Consider the following 19,143-nt stretch of genomic DNA (forward strand, 5'->3'; position numbering starts at 1 on the left):
GCCCAGTGAAATCAGAATTTTGACATATTATTAAACATTTGTGTAAGCACCATCCACATAATGTCATCAAAGTTTGCCAAAGGATGTCTAATATTGACAACAATAAAACTTCAAACCAAAACATTTGAAAATATAATTCCCTTAGAAATCCAAAAATGTGGCAAGTCGTGTACACCATATCCATTTACATTGACCTAATGGTTGAAGATATAAGGCTCCCGTCAAAAAAGAAAACAGAAGGTTGATGAAAATTACACTGGCCACGACGTTGCGTAGGTCTTACAAGACAAGTCGATTTCATAAACATTTACTACTTGGAAATATCAAAATCTTACAAAGTTTGGGACTCACTCTCTACCGGGATCGACTGTCTATGGAAGAAATGGTAGTTGATGACGACCAACTTCCGGTTGAGCATAGACAGGGCTTACCCCCTGTGGGTTTCCATTAGTTCCAATATTCATTTGCGATTAGAGATGAATTGTTTCCATAACCATAACTATCTCTTTCAATCTTTTCTGATAATTGTTAAATTTCGGATATGCCATTAAGTACTATGTGAATGGATAGGTCTTTTCGTAGAGATTACCATTTGGTTCTGAAAATTCTGTAATTACCGAATCAAACTAAATATACTCTCCCAAAAAAGAAACGCATATAGGAATTTCAACTGTATTTTTATGTTTATTTTGAAACATCGTGTAGGCTTTATGAGTTAATGAAATATAGCGAAATTGCACACTGGGAATGGAGACTTATCCGTCTTTGACACCAACTCGAGGAAAGTCAGTTTGAGTGTCACATGGAGACGTGTGGTGGCGCTGAAGTCAATACCTCGTGTGACCACCGTGGGCATCCAGAACTGCACGGCATCGCCTCGGCATCGAACGAATAAGTCTCAGAATGTCGTTTTGCCCAATCGCAGCCCACTCTGCCTGTAGTGCCTGTGCGAGTTGCTGAAGTGTCTGGGGCTGAGGGTTACGGCGTCGCACCCGTCTGTCCAGGGCATCCCACAGATGTTCGATCGGGTTTAAGTCCGGTGATCTTGAGGGCCAGGGGAGCACATTGATGTTGTGGTTCTGGAGGAAGTCTCTAGTGTGACGTGCTGTGTGGGGCCTGGCATTGTCCTTTTGAAACAACTCCCTCTGGCGACCAATGATTTGAAGGAGGTGTGGGCGTAGGATTTCGTCACAGTACCGTTGAGCTGTCAGGTTGCCCTGGATCATCACCAAATCACTTCTCCTACGGCAGGTGATCGCCCCCCACATCATAACACTGGTGGCGCGTGGTCCTGTGCTTAAAGCTCAGGTCACAAATCGGTGAAGTTAAGCAGCGTCGAGCTCGGAGAGTCCATGGATGGGTGACCGTGTTTGGCAGCTTGACTCCTGAGAGTTTCTAGGACTTGAGTCCTGCCCCACAACGAAGCACATGTGAGACATGTGGTCTCACCTTAGGCAAGTGAGTTTGTTCAAAATTGTCTCTGTTCACCCAGCAGGAAAATGGGTACCCGGTGGAAAAAAATCATATGACTATAACCTTCTAGCGCCTAACAGGCAGCTTGGGTTATCCGGGGTAATAATGGCCTTGATTGTTAGCGCTATGAGCATACCTAGTGTGGAGTTTGGCGCTATATAAATGGACACATTATTATTATTATTATTAACACTGCCCCGGCCGAATCTGTCTACCTGGGGAACGCAAGCGTCGGCGAAACGTTCACGTCGACGTCTGTACACCCGCATTCTTCCATCGCGTCGTTCCAATAGAAATCGTGATTAATCACTGAACCAGATTCTACGCCTATTCGGTAGGTTCCAGGCCTGAACTCGATGTCGACGATGTTGTTGTCGATGCACAGGGCCAAAATAAGGTCTTCTGGCACGTAAACCAGCCTCTCTGAACCTGTTCCTGACGGTCTGTGCAGAAAGCCTCCTCAATCCGGGTATTTGTCAAGCGGTACTGGTCGCCGTAGCTGTTCGATGACGCAGGTGATGTACCCGGATGTAGCGATCCTGCGCCACAGTGGTCGCTCGAGGTCGCCCACTACGAGGGGCATCTGCTACCGAATTCTGCCGGCGATATCTCTCCCAGAGCCGTGAAATGGTGCTTTGGTGAACATTCATGCGTCGGGTAACTGCACGTTGAGACTGGCCAGCTTCAAGCAAACCAATGGCGATATGACGGTTGGCTTCACTTAGACGTGGCATCTTGCGTTCGTCAACAATATTCCAAATACAGTGTATAATCGACAGACAGCGATCAACCTTTTATACCCATCATTGAGACTATCTGATCCCCAACTTTCACGTGCATTGCATGTGAATTGTGTATTCTGTGACACTACACGCCGAAATTGAAAATCATGCTGTTAAATACGGGTATTTTACGGATGGTGCGTTTTGTTGTGATGTTTCAAACATGAACACCATAGGACTCATAAACAGAGCAAAACCTTTTGTAAAATGCATTACGTTTTTAATTCATTGCTATATGAAATTGCTATTTTCATGATGCGTTTCTTTTTTGGAAGAGTATATTTTGTGATCTCAATTGTTCTTCTAACAGTAATTAATCAAAATCTCAAGATCACTCCAGCATTTGTTGGTTTCATAATATTCCTAATAAACGTGACAAATACTTTCATCTATATCAGCTGCATATAACACTCAGCGAAGTGCTGGATGTGACCTTGTGTGTGTAACATGGACGCTGTTGGACCATGAACTTACTTGTTTTCTCCACGATTTGATTGGCTATATCCATCCTTCTATACACATGAACATGGAACTCCTTTACATCACAGGGGAACACCAGCACGCACCTGTCGCTATTAGCATTGCTGAAACACACAGAAGGGAAATACTGTAAACATCCGTGTTATAATTAACTAACGTTCATTGTAAGGTAACATGGACGTTTGGGTTCTTTAAGCTGTGAGGTCTCTCTGAACTATCTGCGTTGTCTATTCCCTGAGGAGTTACATCGTTTATTGTGCTTAACCTGCATTCCTTCAAAGTTCCCAATGTTCTTTCAAACATTTCATGTGCCACTCTTTCTGAAACCGAATCCTCTGGGAATAATTGTTGGAATCTGTGTTAATAAGAAATCATTGGACTGCCTCAGTTTGCAACCTTGAACTTGAAATACATAGGGACAATTCACTTATTTGTTGGAATTGCAGGCACGAACAGATCTGCAAGACGCCTTCGCATGTCACTAGAAATACCGTGATTCGTCTGTGTCACGCAAACAGGAAGCTACATAAAAATAACGGTTTTCGGGGTCACAGCATAGAATTTCGCTGTGCCATATTCCTTATGCAATATTAATAAGAAACAATGTCTTGACAGTACAATGCATTTTTTGTTATTTCTATTAAGTGTTGTTAACGTACATTATGTCCTATACACTTCTTTAACTAAAATGAAATGAGACAACCGTTTTTGAAAGTCTGTTTTGCTTTCAATTCACACGTTAGCTGTAACATACGACATCCATTATGGACGTATACTCTCCAAAAAAAAGAAATATACGTATAGGTGTATTATCACGAATCTAATCTGTTAACTTTAACGTGAGAAAACACTTGTGAATCTGGATCAGTTGCAGCCACATTGAACGGTAATAATACCAAATGTTTGTTTACCATGGATAGCCTATAAAAAGTGAAGGCGTCCCTTCCCAGTTGGGCGTTGTCTTCAGTATCAGTTGCAGCCACATTGAACGGTAATAATACCAAATGTTTGTTTACCATGGATAGCCTATAAAAAGTGAAGGCGTCCCTTCCCAGTTGGGTGTTGTCTTCAGTATCAGTTGCAGCCACATTGAACGGTAATAATACCAAATGTTTGTTTACCATGGATAGCCTATAAAAAACAAGTGAAGGCGTCCCTTCCCAGTTGGGCGTTGTCTTCAGTATCAGTTGCAGCCACATTGAACGGTAATAATACCAAATGTTTGTTTACCATGGATAGCCTATGAAAACTAAAAAAGTGAAGGCGTCCCTTCCCAGTTGGGCGTTGTCTTCAGTATCAGTTGCAGCCACATTGAACGGTAATAATACCAAATGTTTGTTTACCATGGATAGCCTATAAAAAGTTCAGCATGTGAAGGCGTCCCTTCCCAGTTGGGTGTTGTCTTCAGTATCAGTTGCAGCCACATTGAACGGTAATAATACCAAATGTTTGTTTACCATGGATAGCCTATAAAAAGTTCAGCAAGTGAAGGCGTCCCTTCCCAGTTGGGTGTTGTCTTCAGTATCAGTTGCAGCCACATTGAACGGTAATAATACCAAATGTTTGTTTACCATGGATAGCCTATAAAAAGTGAAGGCGTCCCTTCCCAGTTGGGCGTTGTCTTCAGTATCAGTTGCAGCCACATTGAACGGTAATAATACCAAATGTTTGTTTACCATGGATAGCTAATGAAAACTTTAACAAGTGAAGGCGTCCCTTCCCAGTTGGGTGTTGTCTTCAGTATCAGTTGCAGCCACATTGAACGGTAATAATACCAAATATTTGTTTACCATGGATAGCCTATAAAAAGTGAAGGCGTCCCTTCCCAGTTGGGTGTTGTCTTCAGTATCAGTTGCAGCCACATTGAACGGTAATAATACCAAATGTTTGTTTACCATGGATAGCCTATAAAAAGTTCAGCAAGTGAAGGCGTCCCTTCCCAGTTGGGTGTTGTCTTCAGTATCAGTTGCAGCCACATTGAACGGTAATAATACCAAATGTTTGTTTACCATGGATAGCCTATAAAAAGTTCAGCAAGTGAAGGCGTCCCTTCCCAGTTGGGCGTTGTCTTCAGTATCAGTTGCAGCCACATTGAACGGTAATAATACCAAATGTTTGTTTACCATGGATAGCCTATAAAAAGTTCAGCAAGTGAAGGCGTCCCTTCCCAGTTGGGTGTTGTCTTCAGTATCAGTTGGGGCCACCATAAGTCCCCAACTGTTTTGCACCGTCTCTGCATGGACTGAATAAGTCTTTGACCTTTTGTATTCGGGCCCATACCGCTAGCAATGCCTGCGACAGTTGATCTAACGTCTGGGGCGCCGGTTGACGTTCACGTAGGCGAGGTTGTGCGATTTGGAAGGCCATGGAAGCACTGTAATATTCTCATTCTGAAGATACCGAATAGTGGCATGTGCTGTGTGAGGATAAACATTATCTTGCTGGAACAACTCCCTTTGACGGTCACTGATCGGAACCATGTGCATCTTTAAGATCTCGTCTCTGTACCGAATAGCAGTTACATTGCCCTGAAGACGCACAAATTTAGATTTCTGCGTGTAGGATATGGTTCCCCACATCATGACACTTTCACCACCGTATCGGTCAACCTGGGCGACACAGCTCTTGTGAAAATGTTCATCTCGACGTCGGCACTTCACGGCACTGAAGCAGAAAGCGTGATAAATTTTCAATTACAAACTGAACATTCTAGTTGTAGCTAATTCATCACCTAATACTTACCATATAATTTATTGACTTAGATACATGACTTAGGAAACACGTTGAAAACGATTAGTTATAAACCGTTGACATTTTGACTGTAGGGATTATTTGACAATGTAGTGAGGTGACAGAGGTGTGACAATGTAGTGACGTGATAGGGGTGTGACAATGTAGTGACGTGACAGGTGTGTCAATGTAGTTACGTGACAGGTGTGTCAATGTAGTGACGTGACAGGTGTGTCAATGTAGTGACGTGACAGGTGTGTCAATGTAGTGACGTGACAGTGTAGTGACGTGACAGGAATGTGGCAATGTAGTGACGTGATATAGGTGTGGCAATGTAGTGACGTGACATAGGTGTGACAGTGGAGTGACGTTACATGGGTGTGACAACGTAGTAACGTGATACAGGTGTGGCAATGTAGTGACGTGACAGAGGTGTGACAATGTAGTGGCATGGCAGAGGTGTGGCAATGTAGTGACGTGACAATGTAGTGACGTGACAGTGTAGTAACGTGTCAGGAGTGTGGCCATGTAGTGACGTGATATAGGTGTGGCAATGTAGTGACGTGACAGAGGTGTGACAATGTAGTGACGTGACAGGTGTGTCCATGTGGTGACGTGACAGAGGTGTGACAATGTAGTGGCATGGCAGAGGTGTGACAATGTAGTGACGTGACAGTGTAGTGACGTGACAGTGTAGTAACGTGACAGGAATGTGGCAATGTAGTGACGTTATATAGGTGTGGCAATGTAGTGACGTGACATAGGTGTGACAGTGGAGTGACGTTACATGGGTGTGACAACGTAGTAACGTGATATAGGTGTGACAATGTAGTAACGTGACATAGGTGTGACAATGGAGTGACGTTACATGGGTGTGACAATGTAGTGACGTGATATAGGTGTGACAATGCAGTGACGTGATAGGCGTGACAATGTAGTGATATAACATAGGCGTGACAATGTAACGACGTGACAGGGGCGTAACAATGTAGTGACGTGACAGGGACGTGACAATGTAGTGACGTGACAGGGGTGTGACAATGTAGTGACGTGACAATGCAGTGACGTTATAGTGCTGAGGTATCACAAGTATGAATCTGGCAGTGAGTCCATACTAGGTCACGATGACCTTTAACAATGGACGCATCGGTGACAGAATCCATATCACGTGACTTGAACCAATTTCCCAAACGTCCGTATTTCATTTGATGTCGGCACATTGCCCAAGTATGACAATGACACATGAGATCCGTTCTTCATGGCTAATTGTAGAAGTCAATGATTGTCTGATGGTGTTTGTTTATCGATTGAGATGAAGCTAGAGGGATGCCCAGACACAGTCAGGTTTCGTAGTCAGAGCCCATTACTGCTGCTGGTGTCAGGACAGTCGATTAGAAGCTGTAAAATTCCAAAACATCATTATTTTGTTGTGTCAATAACATGCCACTGAAACCATTTTAATGCAAGTACGCAATTTAATATTCCCGAAGAGCAAATATGATAAAGAGTGGACAAGATAAAGAGTTAACCCACTAGAGACACGGTGTCTAGGTCTAGATTAGTCAGAATGTAATCTTGTTTTAATCCATAGCAGTCTGAAATAGCAGGAAATTATGTTGCACGTTTTCATGTGATACATGCTTGGTGATGTGACATTTGAAATGTGAAAAACAGGATGTCAGACACAGCTAAAACATTAAAACATATATGTGTACTTACGTAATTTACATTCAGTTTAAAGATAGATATGGAAAGAAATGTATTTGGAAATATAATTGTGACTGAAATTAAGCGCCGGTTAAGTTGCGTTGCAGCAACTCAGTTTCCTTCAACAGCAGGCACCTTAGACAACTCACAGGTCATATGAAAGACCTTTACGAATGATGCCCATATAAGGAATGAAGTTTATGTCGTGTGAGTAGGAGCAACACACTAACGACTTAGCCGTCGGCATCGTCGTCACGTTTGTGTCACGTCTTTGTATACTGTTGAAACCGGAATGATATTCAGAGATCAATAAATGATGATTTGTATTCAGTAAGACTATTTATCGAAAATATTAGGTGTTTGAACTTTCTGAACAGCATTTGCTAATGGTCTGAGATTTTCCATTCGAAAAATGTACAATCAATATATTCTACGAACCTATTGACCGTACTTGGATGCCTTCATCTAGCGCCCTCGTTGATATTCAGTGTTCAGGAACATTACATGCTGGATATTAAAACGTAAACAGCAATCAGAGACACGGTGTTTTCCTTACAGTCCGTGTTTTGAATCGGTGATTAAAGGAAAATCGATGACAGTTTCTCGGTGTTCTAAATAAACTTTCGCTGACCGTACTGGATCATCGCTCATTGGTTGTTTAGTTAAGGTATCGTGTCTCTACTAAATCATCTACCGATGGTTCTGTAGTTAAGGTATCGTGTCCCTAGTGGATCATCACCCGATGGTTCTGTAGTTTAAGTGTCTTGTCCCTAGTGGATCATCACTCGATGGTTCTGTAGTTAAGGTATCGTGGGCCTGGTGGATCATCACCCGATGGTTCTGTAGTTAAGGTATCGTGTCCCTAGTGGATCCTGGGTGGTTATCAGTGGATCATCACCGATGGTTCTGTAGTTAAGGTATCGTGGGCCTGGTGGATCATCACCCGATGGTTCTGTAGTTAAGGTATCGTTTCCCTAGTGGATCATCACCCGATGGTTCTGTAGTTAAGGTATCGTGTCCCTAGTGGATCATCACCCGATGGTTCTGTAGTTATTGTGTATCGTGGGGTCTGGTGGATCATCACCCGATGGTTCTTGGTCCATATCGTGTCCTCGGTTCTTGTAGTAGTTAAGGTATCGTGGGCCTATGGATCATCACCGATGGTTCTGTTTATCATCACCCGTCTGTAGTTAAGGTATCGTGTCCCTAGTGGATCATCACCCGATGGTACTGTAGTTTAAGTGTCTTGTCCCTAGTGGATCATCACCCGATGGTTCTGCAGTTAAGGCATCGTGTTCCTAGTGGATCATTATTCGACGGTTCTGCAGTTAAGATATCGTGTCTCTAGTGGTTGGGCGGGGTAGCCCAAAGGTTAAAGCGTTAGCTCGTCACGCCGAAGACCCGGGTTCGAATCCCCACATGGGTACAATGTGTGAAGCCCATTTCTGGTGTCCGCCGCCGTGGTTTTGCTGGAATATTGCTAAACACGGCGTAAAACCAAACTCAGTCAGTCAGTCAGTCTCTAGTGAATCATCACCCGGTGGTTCTGTAGTTAAGGTATCAAGGATGTAGTGCATCATGACCTGATGGTTCTGTAGTTAAGGTATCAAGGACGTAGTGCATCATGACCTGATGGTTCTGTAGTTTAAGTGTCTTGTCCCTAGTGGTTCCCTAGTTAAGGTATCGTGGTCCTAGTGGATCATCACCCGGTGGTTCTGTAGTTAAGGTATCGTGGGCCTGGTGGATCATCACCCGGTGGTTCTGTAGTTAAGGTATCGTGGTCCTAGTGGATGATCACCCCTCTGGTTCTGTAGTTAAGGTATCGTGGTCCTAGTGGATCATCACCCGGTGGTTCTGCTTGGTTAGTTGTTTTATTGTTTAACGCCGCACTCAGCAATATTTCAGCTATATGGCGGCAGTCTGTAAATTACCGAGCTGGACAGGCAATGCAGTGATCAAAAGCATGAGCATCGATCTACGCAACTGGGATCGAATGACATCCAAGTCAGCGAGCCTGACCACCCGATCCCGTTAGTCGCCTCAAGATTAAAACCAATCCTAACCCGAATCTTCACAGGTCCAATGGTTCTGCAGAAGAGGAATCACTATTTCCACTCTTCTGAACCGAGAGAAAAATATGTATGAAAATATGTAATTGTAATTATGTGTGTATGCGTAAACACAACCTATTCATATCTAGGCAGATTTTTATGTACTTGTTGGCGCTTGACAGGGGGTCTTGGATAGGAAGCGACGGCACGCAGTAGTCTCTCACCACAGCGGCTATAATGAAAGCATACAACAGCAAGACATTCTTCACATTCACATTATCACTAAAGGCATAGTGCTCGTATTTGGTCCACGTGGTAGCTGAACTAAAAACAATGAATGTACGCGGTTTGCCTTCTCAGTCTATTGTTCATCTCGACCCTCTCACCTAAATCTATTGTTCATTTGGACCCTGTCATCTTAGTCTATTGTTCATCTCGACCCTGTCACCCCAGTCTATGGTTCATCTCGACCCTGTCACCCTAGTCTATTGTTCATCTCGACCCTGTCACCCAGTCTATTGTTCATCTCGACCTTGTCACCTCAGTCTATTGTTCATCTCGACCCTGTCACCACAGTCTATTGTTCATCTCGACCCTGTCACCACAGTCTATTGTTCATCTCGACCCTGTCACCACAGTCTATTGTTCATCTCGACCCTGTCACCACAGTCTATTGTTCATCTCGACCCTGTCACCACAGTCTATTGTTCATCTCGGCCCTGTCACCACAGTCTATTGTTCATCTCGACCCTGTCAACTTCGTCCCCATTACCCTCTCCGTCTGAAATAAACGAAGATCTATAACTGCAAAGTGTTCCACATACCTGATGAGAACAACTAGCATGAAAAACCCACAGTTTGGTTGGAGGAATTGCATGCACGTGGCTTCTGAGAGCTAATTCTATATGCTATTCTGTTTAAGTGCTTTCCATTTTCAAGTACATGACAACTGCTTCAAGCCGTATTGATTACCCGCCATCCAAGAACGACAGCCATCGTGACTTTTCCCTCCAGCAATACTACACTGCAGATGTCTAGTTTGTTAACATGTACTGATAAACAAGGAAGACAGTCTCCGGCGCTAAATACCAGGGTACTTGAAATAGCAACATTGTCGGTTGTCTGGGGGCAGCTGCAGTAGACGCTGCGCTATTAGTATCATGTGCAGCATCATTTGTGTGAAGAACAATAGCATGATCAGTTACGGATCCGTAGTATCATTTGCAGCATCATTTGTGGGAAGAACAATAGCATGATCAGTGACAGGTCCGTAGTATCATGTGCAGCACCATTTGTGTGAAGAACAATAGCATGATCAGTGACAGGTCCGTAGTATCATGTGCAGCATCATTTGTGTGAAGAACAATAGCATGATCAGTGACAGGTCCGTAGTATCATGTGCAGCACCATTTGTGTGAAGAACAATAGCATGATCAGTGACAGGTCCGTAGTATCATGTGCAGCATCATTTGTGTGAAGAACAATAGCATGATCAGTGACAGGTCCGTAGTATCATTTGCAGCACCATTTGTGTGAAGAACAATAGCATGATCAGTGATAGGTCCGTAGTATCATTTGCAGCACCATTTGTGTGAAGAACAATAGCATGATCAGTGACAGGTCCGTAGTATCATGTGCAGCACCATTTGTGTGAAGAACAATAGCATGATCAGTGACAGGTCCGTAGTATCATGTGCAGCACCATTTGTGTGAAGAACAATAGCATGATCAGTGACAGGTCCGTAGTATCATGTGCAGCATCATTTGTGTGAAGAACAATAGCATGATCAGTGACAGGTCCGTAGTATCATTTGCAGCACCATTTGTGTGAAGAACAATAGCATGATCAGTGACAGGTCCGTAGTATCATTTGCAGCACCATTTGTGTGAAGAACAATAGCATGATCAGTTACAGGTCCGTAGTATCATTTGCAGCACCATTTGTGTGAAGAACAATAGCATGATCAGTGACAGGTCCGTAGTATCATTTGCAGCACCATTTGTGTGAAGAACAATAGCATGATCAGTGACAGGTCCGTAGTATCATGTGCAGCATCATTTGTGTGAAGAACAATAGCATGATCAGTGACAGGTCCGTAGTATCATGTGCAGCATCATTTGTGTGAAGAACAATAGCATGATCAGTGACAGGTCCGTAGTATCATGTGCAGCACCATTTGTGTGAAGAACAATAGCATGATCAGTGACAGGTCCGTAGTATCATGTGCAGCATCATTTGTGTGAAGAACAATAGCATGATCAGTGACAGGTCCGTAGTATCATGTGCAGCACCATTTGTGTGAAGAACAATAGCATGATCAGTGACAGGTCCGTAGTATCATGTGCAGCATCATTTGTGTGAAGAACAATAGCATGATCAGTGATAGGTCCGTAGTATCATGTGCAGCACCATTTGTGTGAAGAACAATAGCATGATCAGTGACGGGTCCGTAGTATCATTTGCAGCACCATTTGTGTGAAGAACAATAGCATGATCAGTTACAGGTCCGTATAGTCACTGCACTTTTGTCACCAGGAAATTGTTGTCCCCAAACCTGGCTCCAAATGATATTTTCTGCAATAATCTGATTCCAAGCATGCAACACACATATCCCAGGTATCACCAGGAACTCTATATTAAGAGATTTTCATGTTCAACCAAGTACGTAACCCAATGGTATAATGTTTGCAGTTCACGCGAGGAGTTCAGTAAATGTTGCTTGATTTAGCATGTAAAATAATGAAGATATTACTACAATACCGTTATTTAAGGGACTGAAACATTCGTTGATCCTTAAGATGCATATTCTTGGATCTTGTGATTAGAAATGTAACTTGAATAGTTAACTCCTTGTCAAATCTGTGGATTTGGGTATGACTTGTACGTTTTGTGTGTGTCAAGCAGATATCCTCATGCAAATGTGTCCTACAATTCCGAAAAAGCTGCATTAAATGTCTGTACTGGTCAGTGCTGGATGTATAAAGGAGACATTTCTGGACCATTAACGGCTCTTTGAACGATCTTTTTCGATAATTATCTTTGAAGCATAAAACAAACAGAATGACATCAGCAGTTCCAGCGGCAGCAGGGGTAGCAGTGGTAATAGAAACAACAAGTGGAGGAGATGAACAGTATCAGATCAGTACCAGAATTCTAGTAGCATCAGCATTAGAATACAACAGCAATTTCAGTAGCAACAGTTGCGACCGTAGTAACAGAGTCAGCAATTGGAGGAGATACAACAGCATCAGCAGCTGAAGAATGATGAAATATAAGTCTGAACAGTAGCAGCAGTAGTTGTATTAGGCGACGCAGCAGCAGCAGCCGCAATAGTTGTAACTGTTGTAGCGTTACCTGTGGAACTGTGGCAGTTGTAGCGATACCTGTGGAACTTTGGCAGTCTGACAGTCATCAACAAGGGTTTGATGGAGTAAAGAGCCATGTATTAGGGATGCAAATAGAAACGACAAGCCTCCATTCTCACCTTTTACACATCCATAATAAGTCTCTGCTAAAAATTTAGTAGTTTCTACAATTCAGACCATATCGTAAGTATGTGTTTGTTTGACACCGCATTCAGCAGTGTTACATCTGTAACGACGCAGTTGTAAACAAGTGAATCTGGACCAGACAATCATGTGATTGACAATGTGAGATATGATGACAGAGCATGCTTATGAATCATGAATCACTATCAAATAGTGAATGATACCAGTTGTTCGCGAAAAGGTGATGTTATCCTGCACCACCGGTGGCACCCGTCATAAACATATGTAAAGTTTAGTCAACATTTCACCTAAAAACATTCAAAGAAAAGAATACGTCGGAGATCATTTTTTTCACTGATGCATCAAATGTCCTCCACATGTCTACAGTAAAGCGTATTGAAAGCTTTACTGGGGCCTTGGATGTTTTAACTTCAATGAAACAACTTCTGAGAAAGAGTCGTATGAAGCTCTTTGAAATCTTTGTAAAAATGCATGCTCGATTGTACCTCAGAAGTTGTGAAATGTAAACACGAAAGGCTGGAGCTGTTGGAATATTGCTTGACATGAAAGGAAAGTTAAGTATTGGAAAGTTGAATACAAATACAATTCCATGATGACAACAAAAATATGTTCCAATTATTTTTCTATATCAGGTGTTCCACGGCAGTGTAATTTTATTTTAACGATGTAATTAACGATGTAATTGTATAATTTTGTTACATTGTTTCAGTTAAAATTCTGAAGTAGGCAGTTTTGTGCAAGTTGCTGTATTTAGACTCTTTTGTGGTCAGGGGTGGTCTGGAATACTCACTCACTCACTCACTCACCTAACCCACTCACTCACGCAGTTACTCACTCACTCATTCATTCAGCCACCAACTCACTCACTCACGTACCCGTGAAGATTCGGGTTAGAACTGATCTCCAGCAAGCCGTGCTAGTCGTAAAGGCGACTAACGGGATCGGGTGGTCAGGCATCGTATCACAGTTGTGTAGATAGATGCCAATGCTGTTGATCACTGGATTGTCTGGTCCAGACGTGATTAGTTACAGACCGCCGCCATATACATGTAGATGGAATATTGCTGACTGCAGCGTTAAACAACAACACAACCAACCAACCAACCAACCAAACCACCCTTCCTGTATATCTACCCAAGGCCTATTCTGGAGTGTTGACCATTGTTGCTGCTTATAGATTTCTATTATCACTGAATCCATTGCTATCACCCCTACTTTTTGATTTTACACTACCATTGTATCTGCACTGCCCTTGATGTGTGTACTCCTTCACTACTGTGTATTGTCCCTGTAGCAACAAGGCACTAAATTTATTCATAAACGTTGTTAATTGTATATTACAGTTGTTATTTCTATAACATATCTTTTTTGTATGTTCGCTCGTTTCATTTCTGGGTTAAATTACTGTTTCAACTTGGAAATGCCCCACGACAGAAACAACCTAGACTGCGGTGTTGATGGCCGATCACACCAGTGGCCGTAGATACATCTGTACTCAGCCGGTTCCTAGACTAGGCAGATCAATAGCAGATCATCCTAATCAGTGCCGTAGATACATCTCATGGAAATACGCTTCCGTCGTTAATGGGATGTAGAGACAGGCTGTATTACTACTGGGGCATGCGGTCCATTTTTCGCTGAAACCCCAGATTCGTAAACCTCATTTGATCTATGTGAACATTAGTAACACGTGACAAGAAAACACATCTTATAGATAATGATAAGTTGATAGATATTAACTATCGGAGTATACAGGTTTAGAGATCTGTAGTTAACTGTCGGCTTACCCAAGTTAGTTTTCTTAATTTTTAATGTTTAATGGTAGCACGGGTGGACCGTTGGGCACTGCAAGTCGCTTTCAGAGTTGCGTCCCTTAGGCATACTGGAGCTCGGTGATTGTGGGTTCGGATCCAGGTAATGTCAGGTCCCTATCCGAGCTCTTGGGTTACAGCAAGGTTGTAGTCGACAGCCATGTTCTCGCATTAATCTGACTCGTCGTGATGTAACTGGAATACTGCTGAAGACGGCGTTAAACCCAACTCACTCACTCACTGTGCATGACAGACTGTAAGAGCATGCGGCATCTAACATCGTAACACCACGGCATTGAAGCATGTTGTATCCATCATGAACATTCATGGCCGTACGAACGATTGGGACAAAAACCAAAAACATGTAAAGTTTGAAAAGTTCACTGAGAATTACTCAGATGCTTCATCTTCCTCGGAATGAGGACCAAAAGGGTATCGGAGGTCGGCTGGTGTTCTCTAGGTGAATGACCTCCACGGCTGTCATCTCTGAAGATTAAAAGAAAACTAATGAGCAAAGATGAAACATGCCACCAGGATGCTGACGTAATGATCCGTGTTACAGAGTTGGATAACATACACATTACCTCGGGGACCCACCATTTAATCATCTGGGATTGGCATTGGAGACGGCACATATCTTCATTCAGTGCTCTGGGAGATCTCTGGAAATCTCTGGCAATAACTACGTAGGATAAAAATAATAATACATGCACTCATGAAGGGCAGCGATTCAAAATGATGATGTGCTCTGATGTAGCGCTCACTATGAACTTTTATATGTATTATGTACAGGTATGATGTGCTCTATGATGGCTCACTATGATGATGTGCTCTGATGTAGCGCTGATGTAGCGCTCACTATGATGATGATGTGCTCTAATGTAGCGCTCACTATGATGATGTGCTCTGATGTAGCGCTCACAACTTTTATATGTATTATGTACAGGTATGATTGTAGATGGTCGGCGGCTCGCGTGGCTCATGACCAACACAGTTGCCATCTCTCATGAGAAATACTATGTAATGTGAATAACGAATTGCTTGCTTTTGAATTTGGTGCTATGACATTTTCTGTTTTTAAACTATAATGTAATGAATATATATTATTTTAATTTGTACTTAAAATTTTTGTGAATTCAGATTTGATCTCGTCACTATATGGCTGGAATAATGCCGATGTGACGTAAAGTCCAACTCAACTCAACTCATGAGAAAGTTGAGAACCTTCTGATTATTGAACTCTCTATGACAATGGCCTCAAAACGCTGGCATGCAAAGTTTATGACCCTTTTGTAAAAGGGAGGGAATGAATATGGTTTTGCGTTGTTTTAACAATATTCCTGCGATATCACAGTGGGGGACACCAGAAATGGACACCTTATCCGTTGTACCCATGTGGGAAATGAAACCGTGTATTTGGTGTGACGGGTGATCGCTTTTGTCACCAGGCTACCCCATCAAACGCTCATTGGTTTCATCATCTTTTGTGACAGTATGCGTCGTTTTAAAGTGGAACCATCTGATTGTTCAGCGCTTTGTCACCATGGTTGGGTCTCGGGGTCACCGAGGTCAGGCAGAGACTTTTCCGCACCAGTAGAAGTGTGGAAAAGGCTCCCTCAAGAAACACTGTTGGTTCCATTTGCTGGTAAGGTGATGGATTTTCTGGAATTTCAATGGTATCCCACAGGTGGTCTCCCTCCCAAAAGACCTGTATCGTGCCGATCAACTCTCCAAATAGACGTTCTACAAGGAAGATGCACCTGGACACACGTCTGTTGGAGCCATGTTAGGAATCCACATATGTGGTTGGAAACATCCTCCGTATTCAACGTCAGTAGATTTCCACTTCTTCCCAAACAGGAAGAAAGAGCTGTCTGGCGAGCATTAAACAAATGATGATGACATACGTGCAGTGGTACTCATGTATCATTGGCAGAAGCACCTGGACCTTAGAGAGGTTTAATGTTAAGAAGTAAAACAGCAACCAACTCTAGCAATACAGGCCTTCATTGTCGGGTTCAAATCGTGTCACCCACCCCGCGTAGCCACTTGAAGCGTATTTTAGTCTTGGATAGGAGTTCTAACGCTCTTTGTCCCAGGAAGTATAAACGTACAGATGTGCAAAAATGACCAAGCAACTTGTGGTTAACCGTGCTCAATCAACAGCAGCATATGACAGTTGTAATTTGTAAATAATCATTTGATTAGCAATTAACCTTGCCTAGTCATCACAGGAATCTGTCGGGTCCTTCGTTTCCGTCCTAAATGATCCACATATGTTCATTTCGAGACGTAAAAACCAACTCACCACTCACTGCGTTGGAAACATGACTGGTCACTGGCAAAACCTTTACATTCTTCAGGTTCATGGGGATTCGCGTAGTGAGTCTTATGTTGGAAGCTTGTGCGAGGGTTTTGTTGCAGATACGGGATTAGAACTGGGAGAATTGCCTCATCCACGTAGCACTGTGTTAACAATGACATTAAAAACTAAATCCGTCTTCCTTTGTCCTTGTGTGTGTGTGTGTGTGTGTGTGTGTGTGTGTGTGTGTGTGTGTGTGTGTGTGTGTGTGTGTGTGTGTGTGTGTGTGTGTGTGTGTGTGTGTGTGTGTGTGTGTGTCTTGTCTTGGCCTATCACCCCTTGCCTTGTCCAGGGTGTGACGGTGTGCTTGGCGTCATCAACCTGTGATTCTGGCGCAACGTAAGGGTATTGAAATCTTGTGATCCTGTGTGTAGCTTCCTTTTGTATCGTACCTCTTCTCTTCTTTCCATAAACCTGGGCATGCTCGTTGCCTTTACCCAACTGTACATCGTGTTTCACATGCATCGTACGTCACGGTTAAAGTGCGCGAGACCCTGTGACTTTGTAGCCTTACACGATTTTCTATGTACAACAACATATACAGCAAACTTCGGTTATAACGAAGACGCTGCCCGATGTAACAAACATGTTTGTTTTGGTCCTGGCCATTGTATATTTGAATGAAAATGCGCATAACGAACTACGATTATTCCGAACTAAAATAAGCGGCCCCTTAACTTCGTTATAAACGTGTTTTACTGTCCATGATGCATGTAATAGACAAGGCAACATTAGGTGTTAAATAGCGAACAGTTCTATTGATCCGACTTTTGAAATCACGTTAGTTCCCCCATGACCTCCAGGAGTTTCATTACAAACATGATTAATGTCCCCTGGTTAACACCGCGCCACATTAGTAGACGTTAGAGTGTGGTAAATGTCTGCTTGTCTGTCTATTAGGGACATGGACAAGTCAATAGGAACCTCCTCAGGTTCTCTTTCAGCGCCCGAAAACAGTGTTTACAGTGACTACGGAGCGTCGTGACCTTGACCTTCATTACACGCATTCATGTTTACGTCGTGGGGCGTGTAATCGAAGCCCGGTATTGTCAGTTCGCTGCTATTAATAGAAACAAAACGCTTTCATGAAATGTGGTAACAGACAGACAGACAGACAGACAGACAGACAGACAGACAGCACAACAAACACATTATTTTGAAATTTGTTATCAAGAGCGAGTTCATTCGGAACGTTAACGTTCTGTTTATCGGGGCGTCACTGTAGGTTTTCATCCCTGGCCAATAGGTATCATGCTGGATGTTGCCAGCATCTCCCAGACGCATCCGAATCATCATCCAGGTATGTCAGCACCATGTCTAACTGAACCAAAACACCAAATTCGGAACAATTTCGACTTCGGGATTTACCTGCTACAGTTGATTGGTTTGTTTGTTGTTCAATATGCCAGCTGTGTGGGGGTGGTCTGTAAATAATCGATTCTGGACCAGGCAATCCAATGAGTCAACAGCATATATTCTTTATTTATCCTCCAAGTTGGGAGAGTACAAGTACAAGTTGCAAAAAGGTAATATTTACACAACAGTCACATTGTTATGTGACATAGAGTCTCTCAGAAAGCTGGCTGCACTGCCTAGTGCTGTGTGACTTCTCTGCACATCAGATGAATGTACCTTACAGCCACACTAGTAAATGCTCTCTGATCCTCTGCATTAAGTCCATACTGAGGCCTACATGACAGAAGACACAACACCATCTCAATGTCTGACAAGTTGTGGAACCATACACTGAAGTCCACAGGACCAATATTGATCAGTTCACACCACAGCTGATCTCTCACAGAGAGTAAATTATCACACTGCACGACAGCATGAACACACGGATCACTATATAACCGTCCACACTTCTCACACAGGTACACAGTATCTTTAATGTATCTAATGCTGGAACATAACTGCACCAGGAACTTGGACGAGGTTCGGTACAGGTGGTCTTCCCGTGACAATGTCCATGCTGGATGAACACACAGATCTCTGTGTATCTGTACGAATCACTGGAGATCTGTTTCAACTGTTATCCTATCAGTCCAAGAGGCGGAATAGAACTTCCAAACAGCGGCTTTCACACTTTGTTTCCAAGAAGCCTTACGTGGAAATATGCTAGTTGACAAGTAGTCTTCTAGCACATTTGTCAACTGATACTTCTGGAGGAGTCTCATCAGATCAGGAATGAAACCTCTCGGTTGTGCACACACACCATGAACAAAGCTCAGTAGCCT

The sequence above is a fragment of the Haliotis rubra genome, unplaced genomic scaffold (assembly GCF_003918875.1).
Source record: "Haliotis rubra isolate DU_JTF1 unplaced genomic scaffold, ASM391887v1 Scf138, whole genome shotgun sequence".
Classification (NCBI taxonomy): domain Eukaryota; kingdom Metazoa; phylum Mollusca; class Gastropoda; order Lepetellida; family Haliotidae; genus Haliotis; species Haliotis rubra.